Genomic DNA, 5,599 nt, shown 5'->3' with positions numbered 1-5,599 from the left:
GAGTGTCGAGTAGAGGGGAACAATGACCTCTTTTTTCCTGGATGAGAACCCTTTTATGATGAGGTGTGCCACATAGAAGGATTTCCTGACTACTGTGGCAATGTGACTATCAAAGGAGAGACTACTGTCCACCTGGGTCTCAAGGTCTCTTATCACGCATTCGGTGTTAAGTAGATTGCTGCCTACGTGGTAGTTCATGGGTACAGAGTTTTTCCCAAAGGGGATGACACTGCACTTTTTGGCATTGAGCTTGAGGCCATGGCTCTGACACAATAGGCATCTGTCTCAGTGAGGCCCTTCTGTAGGATGTCCACATCATTTGGGGACTTGAATATGGTTCCTAGTTTGCAGTCATCTGTGAACTTCATTTGCCAGAGGCCTTCTGTGTTAGCCTGTATTTCAGAGAAGTCGATACCAAACAGGAGAGGGCCCAGGATGGAACCCTGTGGTACTCCATTTGCCACTGCTTTGAAGTCAGATTTGGAGTCGGCAACTTTTATAGTGTGGTTTCTGTCAGTGAGCCAGTTGGCAACCCATCTTGTGACATAGGGATTTATACCTAGTTTAGTGAATTTAGCTATAATTCCAGAATGGGGGATGGTGTTGAAAGCCTTGGTGAGGTCAAGATAGGCTGTGTGAACCACCATACTCTTATCCACAGAGTTGATGACTGCCTCAAAGAAGTCTATTAGGTTCAGGAGGCATGATCTGCCTTTCACAAACTTGAACTGGGTGGGATCCCAAGGGAGATTTATACATGCAGAAGTAAAAGGGTAATATATGCACTTAAATGTCCATGTGAACTTTACTATATAGGGGAGACAAAGAGAGAATTCCGTGTTAGATTTATGGAGCATGTTAGAGATGTGAAAAATAAGAGGGAAAATAATTGCTTCACATTTTAATACATTTCATAATGGTGATGTGTCTTTGTTAAAAGGCACTGTTTTGGAAAGTGTGAAATGTTTATGTAATGATGAAATGTGTTGAAACAAAAGCTCTTGTATAAAGAAAGTATCTTCATTTTAAAATATAAAACTATGACACCTACTGGGCTTAATAATGAATTGAATTTGAAATGTTTACTTTAAGATGGGATTTGATTATATAATTATATGATTATGTAATTAAGGGGTGTGTGTTATTAATTAGATGTTATATATAAGAATATGCATTTTGCATTTTCAATGTTTGATATTCCTTGAAGGTGGAAAGACCGAAGCGTTAGAGAGAGAGAGAAATATAGAGAATCTGCTTTATCTGGTTGTCCTATTTCACAGTTGGTGCGAAAAAAAAAAATGTTGTTGGGGCCAGAGTTGTATTGGAATTTTGCTGAAGAAGGAGAATTTGTTGTTTCCATGAGTGGGATCCAGAGTTTGGAGGTTGCCAATGTCTTTGTTTATGAGTTCCATGATGATATGTTCCATGGCCTTGCAGACCAGGTTCATCAGGCTAATAGGTTGATAGATCCCGGGATCAGTGGTGGCTCCCCCTTTGTGGAGTGGGATAACTGTTGCTGTGTGCCATTCAGTGGGCAAAAAGCCTGATGCAAGGCTATTATTGAACATGAGGTTTAAGTGAGGAGCCAGTTCGTTCTGAAGTTCATGTAAAATGCAGCCTGGGATGTTGTCTGGTCCCATGGATGCTGTGTTTTTGGCTTTAGAGAGTGCAGTTTTTAACCTGCGTAGTTGTGATTACAGGGATTCTGCATTCTTCCTGTATAGATATGGGCCCTTTAGGGGGTGAGAGGGGGCTAAAGTTAGCACTGAACCTATCTGCCAGGATGTTGGCAATATCAGTTGGTTCTGTAATTTTCATGCCTTTGTGCTGTAACTCAGAGCAGATCTGGGTGTTGCCATCTAGATTCTTGACATAGCTATAGAATGCTTTGTGGTTGCCCTTGGATTTAGTGGCAATTTTGTTTTCATAGCTAGCTTTGGAGGATCTTATAAGGGATCTCAGCTTCTTACTGAGGCTGACCAGAGAGCTCCTATACTCATGGGATTTTACTCTTTTTTGCAACAGTTTCTTCCTTCTGGTGTACAGTTTGTTTATGGCAGGTGACCTCCAGCTTGGCTTCCTTTTTTTGGAGGATAGCGTTGTGGTTCTGTTTGGGATAGCACGATCCATGCACTCGTGTAAGTGCTTATGGAGTGCATTTGTGTAGGATTCAGCAGTTGTAACTGTATTATCCATCTGCATGGGTGTCATGAAGTTCACCACTTCTGTCTTAAGATGCATGAAGTTGGCTTTGGAGAAATTTTTTACTGTGGTTTCCTTAATGGGGGGTGGGGGCCGGATGTGGATATCAAGGGTGATAAGCTTATGGTTGTATCGGACCAATGAGGAGTTGATTTCAGGTGTGGAACACCGTTCACTCATGTTGATAATGACTAGGTCTAGGATACTGTTGCCCCTGGTGGGGGTGTGGATAAGCTGATCTAGGGCATTGGAGTTTATGAATTCCAGAAAGTGTTGAGCTAAGGAGTTGATACACGAGTAGTTTTCCCAGTTAATGGTGGGGTAGTTGAAGTCACCCATTATTAGGGTGTTTGGTTGAACCCTAATATTTTCCAGTACATCAAGAAAAGAGGAGTGGGAATCCTGGAGCATGGTGGAGGATCTGTAGCAAGCTACAATTTGGATGCAGTTTTGCCCAGAGTTAGTTGCACTTGGATAACCTCGGATGCATTATGCTGAGCAACTAGCCTGGAGGTGTGGATATCCTTAATGAATATGGACACCCCCCCCCCCGCCTTTGGAGTTTCTGTCCAGGTTACATGGCCAAAAAGTGTGGTATGAGTTATAGCCTGGTAGTGCAGGGGTGCTCTCTGGAGCCTTGACCCAGGTCTCAGTCACTGCACAGATATCAATGTTCTCCATTTTAAGGAGTGCCTTGAGTGAGTGCATTTTGAGATTTAGACTTCTAGCATTGAGTAGCATTACTCTCAGTTTTTGCTTGCCTATGTTATGGTGGTGAATTTGTTATTTGAACCCTGCCTAAAAAAGGCACTATAGGGGCAGCAAGAGCCTTAGCCAGTATCCAGAATCCCAGGGGCGACAGGTGCAGGCCATCTGTGGCCAAGCATCGTGGTCTGTGGACCATGTCATCCCAAGCAGACAGATACTGGATCCCCTTAGAATGACACCAGAAGCTTAGCCAATTGTTGAAGTCAATCATTTTGTCCTTGTACTGCGGTATCATTCTGGGTGATGGCAGAATGCTACTCAGGGCTAAGGTCATACCTGCCTGGGCTACAAGATTGGAGAGCTCTTCCATGTCTCTTTTCATGTAGCCCAGGGAGGTACATCTCAGGTCATTCACAACAACATGGACAATGACAGAGTCATATTTGTACTTGTTGTGGAGTGACCTGAGTGCATGGGATATGTGGCAGATCCTGGAACCCGACAGGCAGCTGACAGTAACCTTCTCCTTGTTTAGCCTGGTGAGTGGGACATCAGTGTTCCTGACTATAGAGTCACCTATGACTAGTGTGTTGGGTACGTTATTTTGCCTTATTGGCTGTGTTTGAGTGGCACACTGAGTCTGTGGGCTATGTGTCATTTGGGTTGTGTTGGGGAATGGAGGTTGCTTGCGTTTCTGCTTTGGAGGTCTCTGTTGCTTAGACAGATTATTATTGAGAGCCTCCACGGATGTTTTTGTGTTACTATGTGTGGATTTTGGTGGTGTAGATTTAGTGAGACTATGTGATGAGTGTGGTGTGGTGCAAATGTTTACCATCTCCTTATGACTGTCAAGTTCAGTCTTGGTTGGAGAGAGCTTTACCTCCAGTTTGGCTAGATAAGTGCATCTCTCACAGGTTCTAGTGTTGGGTGGTAGGAGGAGAGGGTTGTCTGTGTACATGAGGCAGTTTCTACATTGCCTCAAGATGCCCAGATTCATCAGATAGACAGGAGAGAACACTGGGAGCTGACCCTTGGACATGCCTGAATAAAAAACTATTTTCCTCTAGATAAGTGAGGAAAGTGAGTACAAGAGCTGTTTTTCTTTAAGCAAGTGAGAAAAGTAAGTACAAAAACTGTTTTCCACTAGGTAATGAGGAAGATTGAGTGCTATAGTAATTAGTAGCTTATTTAGTGCTTACAAGTTCTGAACAAGTGCTGAGCATGAATAAGCAAATTTAATTGCTAAAACTAAGAATCTGTATCTGCACTAGATGAGTTACAGGATAGAAACAAGTGCAAATGCAGGCTTTCAAATCAGGAAGTTGAGAGAGATGGAAGATTGCCCAAACCGCCAATAACTACAATTTTTGGGCCAGAACCACTCCTTATGTAGTAGACAGGTTACTTAGTGCGTACCACTCCCACTGATAAGCTAGAAGGCTTCCCTCCAACACAGAAAGGCTTAAGGGGCTCAGAAGCTTACATACAGTCCTGGATACAGCAAATCTGTATCTGGAAAACTAGTTACAGGAAAGGTAGGAAACAGGCTTACAGTTTTTGTTTTACAGAAAAGTAGCAAAAACAGTAGTAAAAACTATTCACATGCAGTGCAATCTAGCACACTTGAGTATGTAGCAATATTAGACCAAACACAGTTTAAAAAATGCAATTAAATTAAAAAGGACTAAAAGCAAGTGCAGAAAGAGTTTATTAGGTAGAATGTGGTAAAGAGATGGGACTAGGAGAGTGTCCCAGATCAAATCTACAGTGGGACGGGCAACTGCAAAAGCCACCAAATTTAAACTACAAACCAAAAATAGGGAGGGTAGATGGGACAAAACAGTTTCAACAGAGATCTAAGCAACAACTAACAGTACAAACTTTAAAACCAAAAAAAATACTCAGCTCTGTATATTTGCAGATCAGTCTCTCAGAACAGTGAGACAACAGTTCCAAAAGAGATCTAAGCAACACTTAAACTTTATAACCAAAAAATATGTACTCAGCTCTGTATATTTGCAGATAGTCTGTAAGGCAGTCTCTCAGAACACAGGTTCTAGCAATTTGAATGCAGGCTGTTACTAACAGGTCAAATTAAGTGATCCTTGAGTTAGATAACACACAAGCTGTAAAAACCAGTTATACTAACTGAAGACACGGCAGAAAATGGGGGTGGGGAAAACAGTTTCAACAGAGATCTAAGCAACGACTAACAGTACAAACATTAAAACCAAAAAAATATACTCAGCTCTGTATATTTGCAGATCAGTCTCTCAGAACAGTGAGACAACAGTTTCAACAGAGATCTAAGCAACAATTAACAAACTTTATAACCAAAAAAATATATACTCAGCTCTGTATATTTGCAGATAGTCTGTAAGGCAGTCTCTCAGAACACAGGTTCCAGCAATTTGAATGCAGGCTGTTACTAACAGGTCAAATTAAGTGATCCTTGAGTTAAATAACACACAAGCTGTAAAAACCAGTTATACCAACTGAAGACAGGGTAGAAAATGAGGATGGGGAAAACATTTTCAACAGAGATCTAAGCAACAACTAACAGTACAAACTTTAAAACCAAAAAAATATACTGAGCTCTGTATGTTTGCTGATCAGTCTCTCAGAACAGTGAGACAACAGTTTCAACAGAGATCTAAGCAACAATTAACAAACTTTATAACCAAAAAAT

Source organism: Protopterus annectens, chromosome 12.part0 (assembly GCF_019279795.1).
Source record: "Protopterus annectens isolate FY-2018-M chromosome 12.part0, PAN1.0, whole genome shotgun sequence".
In the NCBI taxonomy this organism is placed as follows: Eukaryota; Metazoa; Chordata; order Ceratodontiformes; family Protopteridae; genus Protopterus; species Protopterus annectens.
This window is presented reverse-complemented; position numbering follows the sequence as displayed.